Source organism: Balaenoptera borealis (genome assembly GCF_965194805.1).
Source record: "Balaenoptera borealis genome assembly, chromosome: 5".
NCBI classification, from domain to species: Eukaryota; Metazoa; Chordata; class Mammalia; order Artiodactyla; family Balaenopteridae; genus Balaenoptera; species Balaenoptera borealis.
In genome coordinates this window covers 31,324,514-31,350,467 of record NC_138862.1, presented here as the reverse complement: position 1 = coordinate 31,350,467, position 25,954 = coordinate 31,324,514, and the positions used below count along the sequence as shown (strand labels likewise).

The following is a 25,954-nucleotide window of genomic DNA, read 5'->3' as shown; positions in this document are numbered from 1 at the left end:
TTTTCATCATTTTGCTATTAACTAACTGTTAAAATAAATTCCAATTTAAAATGTAATTCAGTGAGATGTTTATTGTTTTTCCAGGGGGAAAGATGGAAAGTAGGGAAAAGAAAGAAGGGAAAAAAGAGAAACATAGAAAGGCAGGAAAGAAGCAAAGAAGGAATGAGGAAGAAATCAAATAGTGCATCTTGACTGACAATTGTGGAACAATGAAATTTCAGAGTGAGATCTTTCAATATTCTTCTCATTTATTCATTTAATAAATATTAAATAAAACCAACTTGGGCAAGCACTGCACTAGCATCAGGGGATGCAATGATGAACCAAAACACACCTGAACCCTATAGGCTTTCATTGAAATAGCTATACCCTCTTGTCACGAGGACATTAGGCCAAGAGTGTGTGATCTAGATAGTGAAAAATATAGGAGTTCAGAGAAAAGCACTATGAGATCATAATAATTTAGGAAAGATGTAGGAGGAGATAGTTTTGTTTGTTTGTTTTAAGTTTGGAGAATACTTATATCAATTGAACATTTTGATTTTACAGACATGGACAATTCTAAAACTTCAAAATTCATAAGCATTAAATGGAGAGAATTGGAAATTATAAATGTTTCTTAGTGAAACATTTTTACACTGAATTTCAATCTACTGAAGAAAATTTTGATATAACTAGGAATTAAGAACATATAGAAATCCACTTATAATGCATGTTGTGATTTCCTTTGAAAATCACAGCTGTTCTCAAATGCATTTGGATTTTTGCAAAATTATATCTATATAACATTAAAGGACATAACTATTGAAACTGATTGCCAAATGTAATGAAATGTAAAAGAAAATTATGCCTTTGAAAGCAGCTTTTTAACTTTATAGAATTTTAAATGTGCATTCACAATTAATATGTTTCACTATATTCTGCAGTATAATTAATGAATCAAAATTAATTCTCTACTTACTCAGCTTGAATGCCATCTATTATCTCAGAAAATGATTCTAAAATATATAACGTATAACAAAGGCATTTTTCTTCCATTAAACTCATCTTTACCTTGCCTAGACTTACAAATAACACAAGGAAATCTCTAGTATCTCTAAAAGATAAAGGCTTTAGCCTTGTTCTACTGATTCTACCATCTTTGATATTAAAAAAACAAAAATCATATATATAAGTATCCATGAATAATATTTAAATGTTTTTCATGTTAACTTCTGGGATAAAAGGAATAAAAATAAAAATGTGCTAAATATACCTGTTCTAATTATCTTCATCACTCTTGGGATATCTATTACCCAGCAGGCACCATATTGGATACATAACCCCTAAATCATGCATCACTTTTCAAGAGAGTATCTCCAGTTCAAAGATGTATGTTTCTGAGTTTCAGAAATTGACTTTCTAAATGTCATATGGCTTAGAGCTAGAAACCCAGGGCTCTTTTTCTCTAAAGCATGAATTCCTTTCACTTCCTTTACAAAAAAATGGCTCATGTTAGTTTAAGTTACACTATTAGTATTCCATGCTAATAATAAGAAGTGAAATGTCTCATTCACCAACAAAGTGGAAAAAGTAGATTTGAACACTTTAACAACTGGATCTTCAATTCTAAATAAAAACCAGCTGACTCTACAATGCAATTATTCTAAAATATGCTCAGAGAAAAGTGTCTAGAGAGTATCTAAAGATTAGCAACCATATATTTCTCAAATGGAAAAGCAAAAGCTTATGGCACACATTACAAATTTTGGACATTTTATTTTTTTTCTGTTTACAGGACAGTTGTAGATTTTTTTTTTTTAACTAGAGCTAAACTATTAGAAGCTGAAACAGAAAGTTGCTTTATTAAAGGGTGGGATTCCTTATTTTTATTTTTGCATCATTAAAAATAAAAAAGCTCATTGTGTTTACCAAGAAGGTTTGGGCCTTACTTTTAGCAGAGCTACAATGGTTCACTTGATAATAAAATGCTAGCCAATCAATCCCCTCTGGTGTTTTTCAAGGTCTGACTGTACTCACTTGAGAGACACCATTTTTTTCACTTGAATAATTTTGTATAAATAAACTCAGATTTTGCTAGCTAAGCACGTGGAAGTCATATAAAGCACACCTAATCACATAGTTTAAGCATTCAAAATGTAGCATATAGCAAAAACTGCATTGCTGTTTCTGTCAAAACCTGTCACCTGATGCATAAAATTGTTGGTTTTGAGTCATTTTTCAGTGAACTCTAATGGAAACATGGTTGATGGAGATTTTAATGAAAGATGCAGATTTCTTTCTTCCTTACTTTCAATGAAACTCAACCAAACTGTCCTCTCTGTGATTAAAAGGAACACATTTTTTCGTAAACAGAGAAAAAGTCGTTTATAATGTATTTTAAGGACTTACAGACTTTACAGCACATATATTATCCTTTCATTTCTCTAAAAATATATTTGCCAACCTAACTCCGTATCTAAGAACCTAAAATTTCACTTACCTCCATATGTGTTTTTTAAAAATTCAAAGATAAAAATTGAAAATATATACCTTTCCTTTCTTATTACTATTTTGTTTTTATAATCTCAATAACCATTTGCTTCTATCACTAAGAGTGATTATTTCATGCTATGAACTTCAAGCTCAAGTTTTCTTCTGTAAAACTTAATATTGAATTATAGAATAGAATATTTCATAAATGTTAATTCCAAAGAACAATCAAGCTAATTGTACTATGATTATTATTACACCTTCACATTAAGTCAATTGACGTATCCGATTAAATGTCCAGTATTCTTAGAAATACCTTTCACTTGGTGGTCAGTAAAACTACAAAAAAATTACCTTAGAGAGCTAAGATATTTATAAACAATTTATAGCTATCTATAGATATCTAGAATGAAACAGATTTTTGATGATTTTTATTCACATTTCCTCAGATAATTTCTTTTCACATAGCTTTGCATATAAACATTTTTACCCTGGCTCTTATAAGTGATTTTATGATGAAAAAGCTTAATGTTGGTCCCAAGCCCAGAACTCAGTAAGAGGATGGAGGTGATTCTCATAGGCACTAGTTAAGTAAATGATAAAGTTTCTGTTGCCTAATTCCCTAGTGAAGTTGTTACTCTCTTAAAGCAAAGTTTCATTTCATTTGATTGAATAATTTTTCCTTACTATCTACTATATTCAAGGCAGTGTAAAGTACATAAAATCACTAATACATGCCTTTTCCCTTAAGAGGTATATGCATCAGCTAACTATTGCTGCCTCACCACAACCTCAAAACTTGGTAATAGGCGGACGACCTAAATAGACATTTCTCCAAAGAAGACATACAGATGGCTAACAAACACATGAAAAGATGCTCAACATCACTAATTATTAGAGAAATGCAAATCAAATCTACAATGATGTTATCACCTCACACCAGTCAGAATGGCCATCACCAAAAAATCTACAAACAATAAATGCTGGAGAGGATGTGGAGAAAAGGGAACCCTACTACACTGTTGGTGGGAACGTAAATTGGTACAGCCACTATGGAGAACAGTATGGTGGTTCCTCAAAAAAAAAAAAAAAAACAGTATGGTAGTTCCTAAAAATTGAACTACCATATGACCTAGCAAGCCCATTCATGGGCATATACCCGGAGAAAACCACAATTCAAAAAGATACATGCATCCCAATGTTCATTGCAGCAGTATTTACAACAGCCAAGACATGGAAGTAACCTAAATGTCCATCAACAGAGGAATGGATAAAGAAGATGTGGTACATATATACAATGGAATATTATTCAGCCATAAAAAGGAATGAAATAGTGCCATTTGCAGAGACATGGATAGACCTAAAGACTGTCATACAGAGTGAAGTAAGTCAGAAAGAGAGAAACAAATATCATATAATATCACTTATATGTGGAATCTAGAAAAATGGTACAGATGAACTTATCTGCAAAGCAGAAATAGACACACAGATATAGAGAACAAACTTATGAATACCAAGGAGGGAATGAGGGGTGGGATGAACTGGGAGACTGGGATTGACATATACACACTACTATGTATAAAATAAGTAACTAATGAGAACTTACTGTATTACTCAGGGAACTCTACTCAATGCTCTATAGTGACCTAAATGATAAGGAAATCTAAAAAAGAGGGGATATATGTATATGTATAACTGATTCACTTTGCTGTACAGCCAAAACTAACACAACATTGTAAAGCAACTTTACTCCAATTAAAATTAAAAAAAAAAAAATCAACTTAATGGCTTACAACAACTATTCCATTGCCTCACACTTGGGTGGGCCAGCAATTAAGGCTGGTTTTTGTTGAGTAGGTTTTCTGATCTTGCTTGGGGCCACTCATCCATCTATAGTCGTCTGGGGGCTCTACTGGGGCTGGATGGTCAAAGCCAGTCTCATCAACATCTCCAGGTAATTGTCCCAGCATACTGGGACAGCTGTATGGCTGTGTAGTTGGGCCATTCTCCATATTTGGTCTCTCAGTCTCAAAGGGTCTAGGTCATGCTACTTCACATGGTGGCATCAGTGTTCCAAGAAGGCAATGTGAAATCAGCAAGGTCCTCTTGAGATGTAGGCTCAGCATATCAATTCTACTGTATTCTATTGGTCAAAGCAAGTGACAAAGCCAGCCATACACAAGCAGTAGAGTAATGGACTCCTCCTCTTGATAGAAGTGACATTGTAGAGTATAGATACAGTGATGGAAGAAATTAGTGTACTCATCTTTGCAGTTTACTATAGTTTAAAAAAATTAATGTGACACTTTATAAGCTTTACATACAATAAACAAGAGTTTATATTCAACAGAATATCTCTCACACATACAAATTTAAATAGCTCAACATTGCAGGCACTTTTCTCCACCTCTTATACTCTCTCAAGGAAAAACCTAAAAAGTAATTAAAAACGACAACGAAAACATAAAGGTATAACAAACATGGGGTCTCTCTTTCTTTATTGTGTTGTGCACTAGAACTTCTCGATAATGGAACTTTAATTTTGGAACCAGCAGATGAGACCTCAATTTTACTCTTAATTTAAAGAAAAATGCTTGTTAGTTCAAAAGGATGCTATCCATGATGTTCCTGATGGAACCGTATGGATATAAAACACGAACTCCATCCCAAGCAAAGTGTGATGCCAAGGTTTTTCTATAATTTACATGGTCCACCTTGCGACCTAGCTGTCTCTCCAGAGATGTCTCACGAGCAGACTACATGGGTTTATATGGCAGAGTACGACTAACTGAAGCTCACTCTGTTAAACTTCGGTTTACTGTATAAAAGCTTTAATTGTTAACAGTTTGTTTTTATTTGATGTTCTTAGAATTTAACAGATGTTAACAATCCAACAACAATACTGAAAAAGAATCTCATCATTATTAATGGGCAGAAAAAAAAGCACAAGTGTTGAATGTTCCAGCACATGGCAATCAGAATACCATGTTTCTTAGTACCGCATGCTTCATCGAAAATGTTAATGGTGCCTTCTTCCTGTATACACAAGAACAGTTAGGTATTCATAAACTATCAAGCAATACTGCTAAGTAACTTATTAGTCTTGGCTGTTGTTATGAAACATTTCTGGGCATAGGATCAATTTAAATCTCAATATACTTGAGGGAAACTTCCCTCAAATAGCAATGAGTTATAAGCAGGTTTTCCTTTATCAAAGTCTGATCTCACTTTTCTTTGAGAAAATTTCTGACTCTCCAGGAAATTAAATGGCATCTGATTGGCTTGTTTACACTTTCTCATTTCCCCAAACCATTTTGCTTCATTTACTGCATTCTGTCACAGTGAAAGTGATTTGGGGATTTAAAATGGATTCATTCTGCTCAAACAGATGCCGAAGATGAGGTACACTGGTTTTAACAACTATTTAGGGGCCAAAAGAGGAATAGCTCTTCCCGTGTAAAAGTCTATAGTGAGCAACCAAAGGAGTGTTTTCTATTTTTCTCCACAGCTATATTTCACTAGATTCAGTCAAATTTATTGAGCAAGTCTTGTGTATCGCTGCAGAGAACTGACATGCATCTTTAAAACTGCTAATGTATTATAGAAATTATAATACATGGAAATAGTTTTGTTTTGCTAGAAACCACAACACAGAATTTGAGCACTGTGAGAAAAAAATATACATCTATTCTTACATCCCTAAAGTGATTTTAAAAGAAAATCAAAAGTTATGCTCCTTATATCATATTTCAAAGGATGTGACAACATAATGAACAAATGTGGACATACGTTTATTTTTGGTTGTATGTTTTTGTGGTAGTGGCATTGGGATGCAGTGAGAAATTAATACTTGCCTAGCAGTTAAATCAGGCATGGCTAGAACTTAGTGATACAGTATTTTTGATAATGCTTAAAATTATTATTGGTTTTAAACTATGTCATATGTATTACAAAATATTACCAGATGAGGTGGAGAAGAAAGAAAATACTAACTGCCTGTGTCATTACTTTCTTTGTGTTTGTATGCACGTGTGTGTGTATGCGTGGCTTTGATGTCTACAATTTTGTCTTAGTAAGTGATTCTTTGACAATTAGATGGTGCTGAAAAGTATTTAGTGACCTGAAGTATGATGCTATTAACATCAGCTAGAAAGATAGAAAAAAAAATCAATACAAATTTTGCTCACAATTAGCAAATAATTCAATGACTTCTTGCTAGTTCTCTAGAGAGAAGGGTTGTGGAATCCTTGAATTCAAGGGAAGATACTCTGGATTTATTTCTACAGAAAAGCTTATCTCACAAACCTAATGAATAAAGGCGTAATTCTAAATGAGTCAATGCCTCAGGATAATTGGAGTTACAAACCCAATTACTAAATGTCATCCTCAGTAATTATTTCACTTATGCAATATATTAGACATAGTTTTAAGTATTCCTATAGTTTATATTTCAAAGAAAAGCTAGTCTTTCTATTTCTATATTTGCAAAAGCCACGCTTTTAAATTGTTGAAAAGCAACTGTTACCTTTTTGTTCTAGTACAATTAATTAAACAAAAAGACAACTTTATATATCTTTCTTTTTTCTAAGAAACTATCATGGAAATTCTATCTTCCACAGTTACCAAGTTAAGTTTAAGTCTGTATTTAAACTGTGCACTTATTTTATTGAAAGACGTTGTGGACAAACATAAAATCTCTAACCTTGTTTTACAAAATTATTTACTACTGTAAGAGTCATCTTTTCTTTTCCTTTTATGAGTTTTGATCAAAAATTACTTTTAGGCAGCATATATGACCATTTTTGTATGGACATATAAGGGTGAGAGTACTAAAAAGTATATATAATTTTGGGGGAGAAGGGAATATTCTGCGGGTACTTAACATGTTCATATTATACCCAGTCAGCTTTTGGTTTGTTTATTTCAACTTACATTAGATTGATTTAGAGATATATAACAATTATTGAATGTTATATTTGTTCAACTGGTTGTCAGCAATCCTGAAATAGTCTTAATTTTAATATCATATTTTTTCTTAAATAAAAAAATGATTATAATTTTTACAATGTATCTTTTCACTATTAGCACAGTGGCTAATGATGCTGGTGGCCAGGTGCCCGTCTTTCTGCTTTCATGCCAGTCATCCTCCTAAGATACTGAATTATTTGAGTCCTTGAAAAGGCTGTTTCTAAGGAAGAAGCAAAATATGTCAGCAATACAGCAGGAGATGTCACCAAACTGGTGTGGCACATCAATCACTTACTGATTTTTATTTGCCAAAAAAGGACAATATGTCATTTAAAGAATGAGAATACCATACCAAACCAGCTCAGGATTTGGAACTGAGAAGCACTGAACTGCAGACATGTGGCCCATCCTGATTCAGTCACAGTAATTAGGAATGATGACTCCTGACACTGCAAACACAGGTGACAATTCTGCTGACAACACCTAACTGGAGATACTAACTAATCAGATATGAAATCCAGGCCTTTCCTCTATACATAACATAACTGAAATAAAGGTCTTTCCTAATTCCCAAAGCTTGAGATAAACAGACATGTTCTTTTCAGTAATTGCTACCCTTTTCCCATTTAGGATTTCATATCTGATTCACTCATAGAGACTTCACAGTTCAGGCAGCAATTATTCTTTGAGGAAAAGTTAATGCTGCTAAAACCAGAATTTCCACGAAGTTTTTTGAACTTCTTTTTTCCTCTTTAAAAGTTCTCAGGCTAGCAGAATGTTAGTTTCAATTAACTGAACATAGCAAAGTATAACTTCCCTGTCAAAGGGCAGACTAATAAATCCCAACAGGAAGAAAATGGTATAAAATGACATTCAACAGAGTTATTGAAGATGTTTAGATGGAGACATAAGTTAATGTATACAGAATGTTCATTAAAATATAAAAGTTTTATACATACATATCTACCTAATCAAAGTGCCTAATGACATGCTCAAATCTACCAAGTACCATAAAAAGTTTATATTGTCTTAAAACCACATCCTCTGTAGTAATTAGGTTAGTCTCTCTAATAAAATATATAAAGACACGAACCGAAACTAATTTATGGAAATACATGTGTAGGAAGGGCTGATATGAATATTAGAATTCTGCTCAGCAGTATTCCTAAATTTATTTATGTGAACTTTAAAGGGAACTGTTGAATAAATAGAAGATCTGAAGTGAAAGATGAAGGCATGAACAATAATAAATGAGAAATAAATACAGAAGGAATCAGAGGAAGAAAAGAGGTGAGGATAATTAGGGACATTATCTGCTTGATTTGTAAAGTACATAGCCTGAGATGCTACATATAGATCATTTTAGAAGGCTGTGAGGTAGGTAACATTGATATTGGTATCAAGAAAAAAAAAAAAAAATTTGGCATGAGGCAGAGGCTCTGATTAGATAACTCATGGCACTACCTTTATCCCTTCTTTAGTCCAAGATGGCCACCGCAGTGACATGTTTGCCTACAGGGTACAACTTGCATGGGGAAAAGAGAGAAGAATACTCCAAATAAAACCAGAGGATCTAAATTATTTTTATGAATATGAGAAGTGATTAATATACTAAACTGTAAATTAATTATAATAGTGTCTTATAGGGACATAGTAAAAATGCTTTGAAGGAAAAATGAAGAGAATTAAGGTATTTTTTTTCTGAAATGGCTCTATTATTTTGTAAAATTCAATTTTAGTAGAAATGTCCTGCCTCTAAAACAGGAACTCCAAGAGCACATAAATTTATCCTCCAATATCATTCTGAGGTGTTTCATGTTATTGATAATAGCTTAATAGTTATAAAATTGAGTAGAACTGCACTGTCTTTAGTTGACAGTAAAAGTGAGTGAGACTTAGACTATTTGCCAACATATGTAAATGATGTTGCAACATTCACCCAAGATCTTATTTAAAGAGATCTCGGAAATCTAAGATTTCAAAGGAGGAAAAATTCATTATCAAGCTGAATTTATTTTTCTTTTGAGTCTTTTTCCTTTTCAGGAAAAGAAGTGATAATTTTAACCACTCTGTCCTATATATCTGACAAGATTGTTTTAAAGATTATTGAACATAATATGTGAGAAATGGTTCTATAAACTATTCAGAGCTATACAAATCTTATTATAAGCAAAAGTAATACCTTGGCTTTTACATTTATTTTTCTTCAGATTGCAGCCAATCAAATTCTAGTATTCCTTAGAACTGTCTAAGGATTCCAACAATATTAGATTTGAATTTCATTTTAAATTTGTTTTTAAACTATCTTTAAATACAATAAAAAAATAATATGCACTAAAATATATTGTATTCCTAACCTACCATTCAGCAACCAACATATGTACTGCCAATATAACTGACTTGATTCAGAGCTTAGACTCAAACTCATCCTGAGCAATGAATATAAAACTAAACTGCTTATTACTACTCATGCTTATATAGCATTGTAAAGTTTTAAAAACCTAGGACATCCACACACATTACATTGCCATAAATCTTGGATCAGAAGTCTGGTCAAAATCATAGACTTTATGATTTTTTTTTTTTTTAATTTAAAGCTTGTTCACTTGAAAAAAAAAAAGTGAAACTTCTTCACTTGTGAAATGGTACAAATGAGAATACTACACACATGAACTCTGGTAGGGCTCGTTGACACTGAGGGGCATCTGCTGTGTTGGATAAGGACACATCACAGTGTTAGAGTCATTTGACCAGTACCAAATGATATAACACGTCACAGCAACATGAAATTGTACTCTAGATTATTTTGATATTCATCAGTTTTGGATGCTTATCAGACATTCATAATTGTGATATCTCTTTAAATACTGTTTAATTATATTTTATATGTTAGAGTTCTGCTTTTGAAAAGCTTTCCATTGGTTAAAAAAAAAGGTTTGAAAATTGCACTGTTTTTTCTTACATAATAAGATGATCTTGCATAATGGCCATAACCTATTTTGAACTAGAAATAGCAGCACGGAAGGATTCATGACTGTAAATTTTATATTATTCTGATATTTTAACTTAGAAATCAATTCTAAAATGTTTTGTGTTTAAACCTATAAAAAAAAGACTCAAATTAAAATGCTTGAAAGCATTCCTTACCCCATAAACAAAATATTGATAAGCATCAGCAAAATAGATCATTCAAAATTTGTGTTTTCTTTGAATTGCTGAACAGAAGAATAGTTTGAAGTAGCACTCTTCCAGTTTCTTCACGCTTATTCACCAAAATTGATTTTTAAGGTTTAGAAACTAGCAGCCTGTTTTCTACAGAAGGCAAAAAGTCACTTTGAAGACCTCGACCAAAGACATTTTATCTTGTAACTTTTACTCTGGGTGATCATTTTTCTTCAGTTTGATCCCAAATGCCTCACTTACACAGATGTCCTCTGGAATACTGATTTCTTATGCAGTGCAACTCATTTTATAAAGGAATTCTTTCCTTATTTAAATTCACACATGAAGATACATATTTTCTTAGTATCTATTATTTTTAATCCTTCCAAAAGTCTTTTTAAGTACTGTTTCACAACGTTAAATACAGTTTTGGTATTTTTAACTTAGCAATTGTTATCTATTTTTACTCTAATTACCTTATACAATATACATGTATACATACATATGCAATATGCATATATATATGCACATTCTTGTCACTTTTTTGAAAACATTGCATGCTTTGCATAACATACTTCAAAACATATTTCTTGGATTAAATGAAAGGATACAACGTTCAAACGCAAGAGAAATGGAAAAGAGCTGCTCTATTGTAAAACCAGTTGGACAATGAAAGTTACATGGGGTCACGCCCCAAAATGAAAGAGGAAATGTTCACAAGGAGAGGCTGAGGTGTACAACACTCCACACAATGCACTTCTCACTTGTATCTTCTCCATTGGATATTGACTTTGCTGACTCAGTATGAAATCTTTGCCAGGAAGAATTGTACCGATTTTGGAAAATCTAAAGAGACTTAGGGCAAGAAAGGGACAAACAGAGAGGCAAGCAACAAAAGAGGGTAGACTGAAGGCTCTTCCTGGATCTGGGTGCTTAGTGAGAGAGTCTCTCCTCATACTCCTTCCACCCACCCTCAAATATTTCTGGAGAGGCAGTTTCCAGAAACAGGTCAGTTCACAATGGTATAAATGGAAAAGGGACCTAGCAAAAAGTGATCAAGATTGCACACTAGGCGGAGACTTTCCTTCTTCCCACATAAGAATCAACAGAGAAAAATAAAATTGGTCTTTCACATAGGTATTAAGATTTAGGGAAATTTTAAGACATTTTATCCAAAGCGAAACCACAGGAAACTAACTATAAATGTTTACTTTACTATAAACACAATGAATTTATCCTTTTATGGTTCATTTTGCTTCTTATAGAATAAAAAAAGACACTTCCATTTATCATGTCATGACCCATATATATTGGCTGAGACATTTAATCTGTGCACATTATAACTACTAAAGCCATATGCATGCCTCATTATAAAAAGAAACCTCTATTCCTGTAAATGCAAAATTGTTACAGTTATTTGAAAAATAGTCAGTAGGCATTGCTACAATTTAACTTTTATTTATATCAAAAGACTCCCAAGTCATCAATGAACTCTGCTATTCAATACAAAAAAAAAAAAAAGATGCAAAATGGCATATGGAAGCAATTACAGGGGCAAAGTTCTAGATTGAATAGGTACATCATACCCATCGATATGAAAAATTAGGCTTTTTATTGACCAAATGATATAAGAATGTATCAGGTGTAAAGACAAGGTTAAAAAGCATCCTGAGAAAGGAAATGGTATTAGCAATGGTCATTTTATTCAACTATCTATCTCATAGTTACAGCAAACAGATAATAGGATAACATAAATGGAAACAACTTGTGCGTTTTAGATACACTTGTATTCTTTGTATCTCACATTGAATCAGTGTATAAGTATCTTATGATTTTGAAACTGTAGATTAAGTAAAAATTTCATTTCCTTTTGCTACATCATTTATTCAATAAACACTACCCGGCTGCCTGCTGGACCAGTACCAGACCAAAGTGTATTTAACTTGGTTAAAAGCCATTTACAGTATATCGAATCATCACATACACTTTAAATATCTTACAACTTTGTCAATCATACCTCAATAAATCTAAAAGAAAAAAAAGCCATTTAGGGAACAAGGTACGACATGTATGAGGGTGTCTAGAATAGACCTAAAGCATGTTAGAAAGTGAAATGTTCTGTTAAATAATGGTTGTTTAGGAAAGAAGAGAAGAGAAGAGAAGGAAGAGAGGAAAGAAAATGAGAGAAAAATGGGAGACGAAAGAAAGTAGCAGAAAATGTTGAAGGAAATAGAATTTTCAAAATTGATTGACATCATCACCTTAGAGAGTTGCCCTGCATTCCTGAATGGGGATGGTGAAGACACTGTCTTCATTAAAATTGTATTGATGCAAGGAACTCCACATGCTTAAAGAAAACATTTTTTCCCTCTGTGGATCATGTTCTATTCTAATCTGAACACCATAGGATTTATTTCCGCATATGCCAGAGGACAGGGGAAGAGAAAACATAGTCTATCTTTTCCAGGGCTAACTTGGATATAAAAATTACTAATTCATATGATAAGAGGCCACAAAACTATGCAGCTTGATAAAATACAGACTTAATGCAATTGAAAAAAACACATCAGATTATTTCCTTTTAAATATGCCATATTCCTCACATTTTAACATATTTCCTTGATCATCATGTCTAAGTCCCGAGCAAAGCAGATAGAGTGCTGTTTTAATAAAGTGATGAGTCCAGATTCTGGAAATTTTAAGATGTTAATTGCTCCTTAATGACTTGCAAGATATCATTCATTGTTTTTGCTATTAATTTAATGGCTAGTGGATAATAGTAAATAGAAGGTTCTATTCTATTTCGTTACCATTCAGAAAATTAGCTGCCAAACCTGATGGTAACTGTAATAATTTAATATATAATAATGTTCTTTGGTAACTTTTATCTTCTTCAGTTATAATGGTTATGATTTTATCTTTCCCTTGAAGTAGAGAGGTTGCTTTTATTTTAAATGACCTTGGAAATACAGAACGCTACCAATTTAACGTTTCTATATGTAATACTACTTCAAGAAACGATTTCATTTTTTAATAAAATCAATATAATTTATTCAGTTTCCTATGATAGTTACATAGTAACACATCCTCCACTAAAGAAATATCTCTCATTTCGTATGTACTTATAAAAAGTATAGTCTAGCACAGAGGTCTGCAAATAACAACCCATGGATCAAATTGGTCTGTTACCCTTTTTTTTTTTTTAAGGTTAGTAAGGTAAAAACGGTATTTACATTTTTTTAGTTAATTTTTTTATTGAAGTATAGTTAACTTAAAATATTATATTAGTTTCAGGTGTACAACATAATGATTCAATATTTTTAGACTGTACTCCATTTAAAGTTATTATAAAATAATGGCCATATTTCTCTGTGCTGTACAATATATTCTTGTTGCTTGTTTATTTTATACACAAAAAATTTACATTTTTAAATGGTTACAATTTAAGTAGTTAAGTCCATACATAATACCCTTGATTTATATATAATAGACATATCTATTAATGCTAATGTAAAATATTATACATAATCTACATAATATCACGTATGCATGTATGTATATGTGTCTTCTCTCCTTTGGAAACTCCTTTTCAGATACACACTCCTTAGCTTAAATAGCCTCAAGTGTTCTAGTAAGTAAGGCTGCTCTCTCACGAACTGTGTTATGTGCACTCTCTCCAAATATATAATATATACAGTTTTAACACCTGGTAAGACTCAGAGTCAGGTCTGACATACTAGGAAATCAGTCTAGGTGGGCAGCGATTTGGACAACTGTGAATCCTGTTTGGCCATTTTTTTGTCTCTGTTGCCGTTTTTGCTCTGCCCCTTCAGAGGCCATCACAGATATATACACACACAGAGAGCAAGAGAGTAAGCACACTTGCATTTTCCAGACCAATCAAGGCTATGTAGGTTGAAAAGTGTGTATCTGAAACTGAGTGTTTATCAAAGAGGAGGGGGTATGGCAAGACAGTGCAAATATCTCAGACATCATATATAAGGTAATCTAAATCATGACCATGTTTTAACTTGCTATAAGGCATAGATTTGCATTTCCACACAGTACATTTTATTTATTATCCTAACTTTGCATACTGTAGTGTCTGGGCTTTGATAAAAGTTCTGGCATCCAAATACTAAGATTAAGAATAGCCTGGCCAGAAGGCAGAGTGTATTCAAAAAAGGCTGCCATATTTTACTGTAGACATTTTCAAAGGAGATTTTCTTTGATTTTCCAGGAGGAATTTTGAGTAGGTCATCACCAAATCAGAAAACTTTGCCACTTTCCATGCTAGACTGTGAAAACAATGTCAAATTCCCTCACTTATCTGTAAGGTTGTGATGGATGATACAATTTATAAAGGAATTTTTCTAGCTCCATTTCATTTAGAAAGCTTAGACATGTTTCAGTTCTATACAAATATTGTATAAGAAACAAAGAAACAGTATAAGAAACAAAGAAACAAACTAAAATTAGATGCTTTAATAGGAGGTACTTAAAACTATGTATTTCTTTTGCTAACATAAAAAGTACACTATTAATTACTGTTATGCAGTTTTGTTATAAAGTAATAATAATCACTACTTTATTTAAATCCAATGGCTTATTCCTTTGATTACTATTTAAAATCATAAATATATGACCCCAGTCACATTATAATTTCAGTTCCCGAGTACAAGTTTTATAATATGAAAGGAAATATAATGCAGTAACATTTTGTGCTTAATTGAAACAGTATTGTAACAGAGCAAAACAACCCTGACTCCATTTTGGATCTATTCCTTTAGCTCTAACCTTCGTGCCCTGCTGCCTATGCTTAGTCATGCTGGCTCTGAACACTTAAAAGAATGTTGCCTATAGCCTGAAATATACATGATAGTCCATTCTCAAGGCTCTGCCTCCCAGGCTTGACCTTTAAAGGTATAACACTTTTCATTCATAAAAAGTTGCAGAACAGAGAATAACATTTGTCTTGTTGGAGGTTTACAGGAACATTGTGACCAGACCTACATGGACAGCTGCAAGAACAAAAGATTCTAGAACCAAGAAGTTTGCAACACCCAACCACACTCCTCCCCTTTTAGTATAACCAAAGTTGATTGTAATCTGGGTAAGGTGGTTCTTTTGGCTTTCCAAATAAGGTTGATATTCCTTGCCCAGACACCTCATCTCTCAATGTATTGTCCTCTTGTGCGGCAGGCAGTATGAGTTTGGACTCAGCAACAATATCACATTAAAAAAATTCTTATATTATGAACAAAGTTTTAGAAATCACAAATTAAAAAAAATAATAATTTGTCAATTATTCAAAGTATTTTAATACTGACAAGCCAAGTTAATGGTGAACTGCCACATGACATAACCAGAGTTAAAAAAAAAATCTACACTGTTTGTGAGCAGGGAATGACAGATTTGGATTGTATAAGGTATTCAAGCACATATTTCCTTGCATGAATTACAATTGCAATGTATTAATATTTCGTTAGACCTGAGTCAGAAGGTACATAAAGGCAGAAAATCATACATGTATATAAAATCGTCCAAGGATTGCTAGTATAGAAGACTCACACTTCTTAATAATAAAATAAGTTGCATAAACAAAGAGGGTGAACATGCATTATGTGTTATTGCATAGTACTGAATTTTTAGAATTGACAGATATTTCTTTTGGACATAAGTTATCGTACTTTTTTTTCTTTACTCCTCTAGGTTTTAAGTCAAAATAGACATTTAAATCGGCTTTAAAAACAAAGATAACATCTACATAAGAAAACTCCTAACTGCACATATATTTTTTTTTGCAGATAATGTTCTGATTATTTTACATATTATTTTCTTCTGAAATCCAGTATTTCTACATATAAATTAGTTTCTCTGTTCCTCTTGTATCATCTCAGAAGGTCACATCTGACCATATTAGACTCCTCAAAAATCCCCAAAGACATGTTAACTTGAATAATTCATAAAATAGAGTATTTTTATTCTTAAAGTAACAATGTTGATACAGGCTGACAGCTAGTTTTGCTCTTAAAATGTAACAAGTCCCAGAAAAACTGTGGCAATCGGGGTGGGGAGGTGGGTTAGAAAGTTAGTGGTAGGCTATTTTTTCCATAGCTTTAATATTGCAATTAGCCTTCTCTGGTTCTATAATATAGTGGTTCGGATTATGCAAAGACAATTTTTTGCCTGTGCATATATTTCATTATAACATATTCAATTTTATTCCACAGGGGGAAAGCTGGCCATCTGATAAATGATTACTTCATGATTATTCCAGAAAATATTTCTTCCATCTCTCAACCTTTTATCAGCCCAGCATGATATATTTGATTTTTTAAAATCTGAAACTTAAGAAATATCTGAAGATAATATAAAACATAGGTTGGAGAACCTAAGAAGCAACTGTATTACAAATCACACCCAGCTAGCTAAGACCAAGCATAGCTATAGGAGCAACATTATTTGAAGAATTAGATCCAAAGTCACAATACATGCCTATGCTCAAAGTAATAAAGAAAAGATATTTTAAAGAAATAAATCAAGATTCAAAAGTTAAAGATCAATAAAGAGCTAATCAGACTATGAACTAAGCAAATGTTTCTGCTTGGGAAGGGGTTGACCTGAGGGGGCCAAAATGCCATGAGACACAACAGATGTATTGAATAATATGCCATTAAATTTTGTTGTCATGTTGAAAGACTGTATGCCTATTCTAATAAAAACCCGAAGAAGACCAAAAGGTAAACCAGCACTTGGTTCCCAGAGGATTATATAGATCAACCATTCGGATCTGAATTAAGGCCTAGAGGGAGGTGTCGGGGAATTCACGACTTAAGGGCATTTGAATATTACAAGTGTTTGGTACAGGGAATTGGAAACAGGTTTTTAAAAGAAAAAAACACACACACACACACATATGGTGAAATGAGGGCAGGACTGAGCAAGACTGTCTTTATCTCACAAATTCACTACCAAGTCATTCTTAAGAATTGAGTCTTAATTTCTTCAAAGTGGCTCCTATGATCCTGGTATGGCATTTTGGGTCATTAAATATTTATGTTGTGAATTTTTTATGCAGTAAACCTACCTAATTCCTTTATAAACACCTATCAGATGAACTTTATGATATGTTCATTGCATGGTCTCCAATAATTTTGGATACCCTATTTCTTTTGTGACCTTTGCCCACCCTGTTTCATTCTTAACTGGTCTCTGCTGCACATACACATTGATCTGAAGACAAAGCATTGTCAGATGGAATCAATAGATCATTCCTTTGGTATTGAGACTGGCTCTTGCATAGTTTACTTTCATTTTTTTAGCAGATCAATAGTGCTAAACTGATGCATTACAAATTGGGGGTACAATTAGTATCTGTCTTCAAGCTAGTTAACATGGGAATACTGCTTGATTGGTAGAGTTTAGATGGAAAAAATTCTTCTGAAATTTTTAAGTCGTATCAAAATTGCCTCTAAAATATAAATGTTTCAAAAAGAAATGTTTAATTTCTTTAAAAAATTTTTTTTCACATTTCTTAGTATTTACTTGATTTAAAAAGACATTTTCTTATTAGATACTTTTTAATAAAATATGATTTGAAATAAAATACTTTCCATTGACGGATCAGGAAAAGGAGTTCTTTTGGAGTCTATATAGTCCTGGTCTAGAAAGAAAATAATTAGATTCATAGAGTATTCATTGAAGAAACTTAAAAATAAATGTATTAATCTTAAATGAATTTCCTTATTTAGCTTTATTTTATTATCTATATAAAAATGCACAGTTAAGACATTTTTTAAAAGGAATGTTAAGAATTAACTTTTTTACACTTACACAGTTGCTTTAATGCCTCTTCTTTACCTACTTCCTAGTTTGCATTGAAGATTCATTTCACTGGTGACAAAAGAGAGTTGAGCCCATTTTCTTCCATCTCATCAATATATTCATTAATGGGACTTCATCAATCTCACTGCACTAAGAAAATGTTAAATCTTCCAAGCATATTAAGATTGATTTCATGATTTGGGGATCAAGTATTCATTATTAGGCCATTTTTAAATTTTATATGTGAGTGCATCAAAAATAATAATAGTCAGACTAAGTGGCCTTAAAATAAAGAGTGATATCCAGTGAAGCCATTATCTATGTAAGAGTAATAAGGTACACAATTTATTAAATCTGACCCTTAACACCAAAAACAGTGTGACATATTGATTTGCTCTTCCTTTACCTAGGATCCAGTAAGTAGCTGGACCTCAACAACTTTTCATTATACGTGGCAATGGGGAACACAGATGAGAACAAATACATCCTAAGCCTTCTTTGCAGCATATTGCAGTGCACGGTTTGAGGGTCTCAGCCTAGATCTGAAACTTAGTTTTACTTACTTACTACGAATGGTGGTAATAATTAATATCTTACAAGACTGCATGTGTTAAAGAGCTCATTCATTCAACCTGTCAGCAGGTTCATTTCTTTCAATATTTATAGAGTTGGTGTATTAGGAGGTGGAAACATAACTCTAAACAGGGGTATATAACCCTTATCCTCCAAGAGGTTAGATTTTAGTGAAGCTGACAGATTTTACATAATTATGTACTAATTTACAATTGTGATTATAGCTGCATATGGGAAATTTCGGGTACTTCGCTTAGTCTGATCATTCTTGAACAATTCACATTGAGGCTCTGACTTAAGTTCTGCTGAGAAAGATATCCAGGGATTGTTTGGTGAAAGATAGAGAAGTAGAGGCCTTTTCAGCAGAGGGAATAACATAATCAAAGATTGGAAGAAGGATGGCATGTGGGAGGAAGTGAAAAGGGCTGTAAGGATCATGCATGGCCTTGTAGGTAACACTGACAATACTGGACTTTTTCTCAAAAGCAAAAGGAGATCACTGAACAGTTTCAAGTAGAAGAGCAACATGATTAGGGCTAAGAGTGGCCTCAGGCAGACCAGAAAACAAGCTGTTTCATATTCCTGTGGAGAAATGCCGCTGCTTTGACTAGGATGGTGGCAGTATGAATAGAAAGACGTAGATGGATTTGCAATGTAATTTAGGAGAGGAAATCCACAGGACCTGGTGACTAAGTACAGGGAATAAGGAAAAGGAAGGGGGCAAGATAGACACAGGGATTCTTGTACTGAGAAATTTCACAAAGATGGAGACATTCACTAAGATAGGCTATGATAGAAGAGTAGGATAAAAAAAACAAACAAAAATGAAAACCAAGAGCTAGCCCAAAGGAAATGTTTCCAAGTAGGTGGTTGGATATCTAGAAGATAGGTCCAGGCGAGAGGTACACACTTGTGTTATCAGTTTATAGAGGGCAGTTGAAGCCATGAAGTAAAGGTGATTGTCCGGGGAGATGTACAGAATGAGAGGTTTAAGAGCACACACAACTCTGTCTAGGGGAACTCAATTATTTAAAGATTAGATGACAAGGATTACATCTAAGAAGAAGGAAGAGCAGTTGCCGGAGAGAGAGAAGGAAACTCCTCCGAGTGCAGAGCATGCCAAGCACCCCGCCTGGCCCGTGGCAACGTTACGTAAGTGTCATCTCCCAGTAACACTGCCAGTATGACAAACAATAATACAGCCTAATACAGAACAGCTTAGGAAAGTATAATACAGCATAGGCAATACCTACTTTACGTTCATCTTTCCTAGCTAAGAAACTGAGATACCCAAGTGGCCCAGGAGCCCCCTTTTCCTTCTCACAGCTGCTTTTAATATCCTCTTTATCTCTCCCATTCTTGCTCTGTTGGCTCCTGCCCAGGATAAAATCTTGTAACTTTCAACTCATGTCTACATGGTACCTCACCCTAAGACGTGTCCTGAGCAGGATCTGAGATGCAGAGAGGCCAGGTGGGAACAGTGGTAGTGAGAGGGAAGGAAGGAAGTAGAGGAGATTCAACCTTGCAAAAGACTCCTGCATCACAAGCTCCCAATAGAAGGCAGTGTCCTCCAATCAAGCCACATGTCCTCATTCCTCCAAAGGACTCGAAACAACAGAAGAAATAACCCAGGCCTACTCTCTTATGTCTCTAGCCTATGTCCTGCTGGAGTCTCCTCCTCAGATTTTGTGAATCAATTCCTGCCAGTCACTGACTGGTGGGACAGGAAAATACAAGAGGAAAGCTACAAGGCACAATAAGTCTGCTTACTGCTCTGGTAGAGGATAATCCATTCCTGATCTTCAGAGTCAAAATTCAGAATGAAATTCCCCACAATTCACTCTTCCTTGTGATGTTAAAGACTAATTAAGAAGTGAACAGGATGGATGTTCACTAAACTTATTGTGGTAATCATTTCATGATGTATGTAAGTTAAATCATTAGGTCATACACCTTAAACTTATATAGTGCCATATGTCAATTATATCTCAATAAAACTAGAAAGAAAAAAAGAATTAATTAAAGACTCTCCAAGGGTTAGCAAATGTTTTCTCTGAATTGTTTGGCTTTCAGGCCAAAAGGTCTCTGTTGCAACTACTTAGTTTTGCCACTTTTGCCCTAAACTATCCATAGACAATGTTAGTGAATGAGCATGGCTGTGTTCTAATAAGATTATATTTACAAAATTAGGAGGTTGACTGGATTTGGCCCACAGACCATAGTTTGCCAATCCCTGGCCTGTAATATCATTAATGCCTTCAAAGACTTCAGGCACTGAGCTAAATCAGGTGTGATAGACTGGTGTGGGGATAACTAAAAACCAGTATTGTTTCTATGCAAAACTGTTTACTATATTGCAAATGATTATTTACAAATGAATTTTGGGAAAACAATCAAGTCACAGAGGCCATTCTGCATTCCTCATACATAATTCTCTTTAATCATACATGGTTAAAAAAGAAACCTGTATATAAAATGCCATTCCTTACACTTCCTATAAAATTCTGTAGATGCACTGCTCTAGCTTGAATATACAAATAGTTTTTTGTTTTATAATCCCCTCTTTGGCCTTATTCTGACTATATATATTGATAAAAACAGAAGAGTTAAAACAAATCTCAAAGATTTGATTCCAAATTGCTAAACAAGTAGGAAGCATATTTTACATAGATTGTATACTGCAGAGGGAATTGTTCTGCCTAGTTTTTCTAAATATTTATAGCTATGACAATACACAATACAAGTCTCTTAATCCTTATCCTTAGTTCCAGGGTTTAGAGTCCAAGGGTGTCTCTATATCCAATGACTGCTAGAGTTTTCACTCTGGAGACAGTGAAACATCAGCGTCAAACCACATACTTTTGTTATTGATTCTTCCCTATAGACTTCCTTATAGACTGATAGGCTTTCCTTGGATGTGACAGGAACAAAACCAAGACTTTCTAGCTTTAGCATCAACATCTTCTTTCGGCCTGGCTAAGGATTGACGTCAACTAGTCTGCCCCTTTTCATCATTGACTAGCCTTCCTCTTTTACGGAGCCAATTATAGATTCTTTATTTCTTAACCCAACCCACATTTACTGAATATTATGAGTCAAATCTGAGCTAGATGCTGGGAACACAGGATGAAAGTAAGACAGATTCTGCTTTGGGAAGGCTCAAAGTCTAGTGAGGGTGCCATTTCAGGAAGAACGTGCAAATAAGGTTACCACTAAAAGCTGAAAAGAGAAGCTTAATTCAACAGAAATCAATAATTACTTGCATCTATTTTTGAACTACAGGTGACTTCAACAATTAATTAGAAAATTATCCTGAACAGCATGTAGGATGTTTAGCTTCTCCTCATTAGTATTTGCTCTTCCATAGATATTTGTTGAATGCATGGATTTTTATATCCCTTTTCTCTTATGGTATCATCCTATCCCCTTCACCTAAGCATAAATTTTTGAAATCTTCTTTAATTCCACCTTGCTCCCATGTCCAATCAAATCCCACTGATTATTTTGCAGATTTTCCCACATGCAACTTTATTTTCCATTGACATCAAGATCATCATCACCTTTCACATACTAAGCAGTTACTTGCTAGAGGCAGCTCATGCAGGGCCACAAAAGCCAACTGTAAAATTTTCAGGTATTTTGTGAGTCTGTTGATAAATTATATACATTTACAATTGGTACTGAAGCTGAACAGTTTTCAGTTTGAAGAATATAATTTAGATGAGAAATAGTTTAACAGTAGATCACACATTAGAGATGATGACAATAAATGTATTGGGAAAAGAATTAGCATACTGGGATTCAACTCCATTTGGTAAATCATGATTGAACTGCAACCACAGACTGACTACAGATACAAGAGTTTTGCAAAAATCCGTGAAAGCATTCTGAAATATGAGATTCACGATAAAAGGTATTATGTATTCTATTATTTGTAAATTGGTGTTGCACATCCTTCACATCAGTAAAAGTTACAATAAATAAATACTTACATGCACACACAATTTTATTTTGGAAGTTGTCTATTAAACATTTACCAGCACACCTCTGATTAGCAGCCACTGCCTACAGACATACATACAAATGCAATAACAACAATAAAACTTCAAAGACACCCTCCCAGATGGTAAAAACTTCATAGTTCATCATCCAAGGCTTTCCATATAGCCTTCCTTTCCAAACTTTCACAGTTTCTTCATGTAGACCTTCAGCTCCTGTCCTCACTATTATAGTTACCATTCAGCAGAGCTCTCTTACAGGTTCCAGTCTTTCATCTTTGTTCCCACCACTCTCCCAGACTGAACTGATCTATCTTCCTCCCCACCAGTCAATTTCTACTCATCTTTCAAGAATCTGTTCAAGTCCTCCCTTCTCCCCAGAATTTATTCAGAACTGCTAATCAACACTGGCTTGGATTTCTAGCCATCACTCAGTGTCTATGCCATGTTTCCAGGCATAGGGGTTGGATTATATAAAACACGCTTATCGTTCTCTGTTCTACTAATAGACTCACTTGATCTATCCCCATGGTCATGGTAACAGCAGAGTGGAACCAGGATAGGCTCTCACTCATAAGCTCTGCCATGCTAATCCACATTCTTTCTCTCTCTGTCTCTCTCCAAACTGTTGGTAGCGGCCACTGGAACTAAGAGGCCATAATTTTGCAACTTGCATGGGGTCATTTCAAACTACAGGTGAAATGTATAAACAGAGAGAGCAGAGGCACCAACAGGCAGAAAGAAACAGGGCACAGAGAGAATGCTGTGCTTCTTACAGAAGACTACAACCTTGTTTTTCAACTTCACTACTTTCAACTTCACTTTTTGTCCTTGAATTTCATGAAATAATGAGAGCATCTTTGCCAATAAACCAGCTTTTTACATGAGCAATTTTTAGTTGTTTTTTATTACTTGTAACCAAAAGATGCATGAACAGAACAAACAGTAATGTCTTTGGTTCTCTATAATTCATTGGATTCCCCTCAGATACTAGCAGAGTAGAATTTTAATTGGTTGATTGCATAGGGGTTAGGGGGGGAACACTAGTTCACTACTGTTCATTTCTATTATATGCTTTCTGACCAGTTGGGTACCAGTTGGGGCCACCATGACGGCTTGAAAAATATGTGGGAAAGCCTAGTAAAAATAAGTCAGGTGCATTTATAGGATTGTAATAAAATGTAGCTCTGGCCTGTTCCCAGAATCAGTGAATGGAGAACTAAAACACAGAAGATAGACTGCATTTGTGACCTTTCATTCTCCCATATGCAAGAGTAGTTGAGGATACTTTCTATTTCATACTTTGGGTTTAAATGGCCAATTTGCTTCATGATACAATAAGATTTACAGTTTTGCTCTGTTGTCATATATGTTTCTAATGTTTTCAGATTGGGCAAAATAAACCATTTTCATAGATTAAAAAAATGTCTTGGGGCTTCCCTGGTGGCGCAGTGGTTGAGAATCTGCCTGCAAATGCAGGGGCCATGGGTTCGAGCCCTGGTCTGGGAAGATCCCACATGCCGCAGAGCAACTAGGCCCGTGAGCCACAACTACTGAGCCTGCGCGTCTGGAGCCTGTGCTCTGCAACAAGAGAGGCCGCAACAGTGAGAGGCCCGCGCACCGCGATGAAGAGTGGCCCCCGCTTGCCGCAACTAGAGAAAGCCCTTGCACAGAAACGAAGACCCAACACAGCCATAAATAAATAAATAAATAAAAATAAATAAAAACCCAAAAAGTTAAAAAAAAATGTCTTGTATAATTTTAGATTAGCATTATTTCCTTGGTTCCAATCTAAAAATAAGTCAAAATTCTATAGTATGGGTCCACAGATAATGCGTTTTGACACAAAATGCATTGTTCTTATTATACTGTTAAAATGAAAATCTTTGCATTAAAATTTCTTGATGTCATGCATATATGCATTATGCAATATAATCCTAGTATGCAATGGACCAACATGACTACAAAGTATAAGTATTTCTTGTTATTCAACTTTGTCCAGCCACAGCAAAAACATAAAAATAAATTAAAAGCTATGGGAAAAAAAGCACTGCTCTGAAAACATTCAAATGGAAATTAACACTAAAATATCACTTAAGCTTTGATGTGAATGCCTGAAATATAAAATATTTCAATTGTCAGGTCTTACAGGTCAGATAATTTTGATACTGCATCTCCTCTAAATTTCAGTCACAAATAAAATCACATATTTGCTATAGTTCTAAGAGGAAAAAAGATCGATCTTCTGAATTAACAGGATTAAGAAGTGTGTGTACTTGTGTAGATTGAAAAGGATGAAAATTTCAGTTACAGCACTAAAACCGTATGTGCTGTAAAGCTATGCTGCAATGATTTTTTATTAAAAAGATAGCATTTGTCTTGATGTGCTTTCTTGGTAACTCACAATATTTTCTTTTTCCTGGAATGAGATATCACAGTAAAGATTTCAATGATAAAATAAATGCCAAGTTTTTAATGAAAAACCAGCTCAGCTCAACTCAGCCAAAAAAAATGGCTAATAGTTGCCTGTAAGGTTAAAAATAGAATATAAAATTAATCTTTTTATATCAAAGATCAATGCAAGCTGAATAGTCAAAATTATTTCTCCTTATTAACCATTATCTTTAATGATTTATTGCATTGTTTATTGATAGTTTAAATTATTCCAGTGAGGTAATTAGCGGTCCTTGCAAACACAATGAAGCTGACTAAATGATTCAGGTGAGATGAGTCAGCAATGGACCAGGTGCAGAAACTGCAAACCTTGCAGCTGGGAAAATTATGGTTTATAAATTAACAACTTGCTGTCATTTCCTTATCTTTCCCTTATTGCCAGTGGGAGTCAGCAGGCTGTCCACTCCAGGCAACAGCTAGTTTTTCTTTCTTCTGGGATTGGAACCTTTTGTCTACCTGTGGTGACATTTCTTAGGAGAACGTTAGAGCCAAGGCCAAAC

The 25,954-nt window shown here is 34.0% G+C and overlaps 1 protein-coding gene across 12 annotated transcripts in view; it reads right to left on the bottom strand.

Moving 5' to 3' along the window:
• Window positions 1-25,954, bottom strand: part of ROBO2 (roundabout guidance receptor 2) — a 1,241,430-nt gene that overhangs the window by 187,468 nt on the left and 1,028,008 nt on the right. The window lies entirely within an intron of this gene.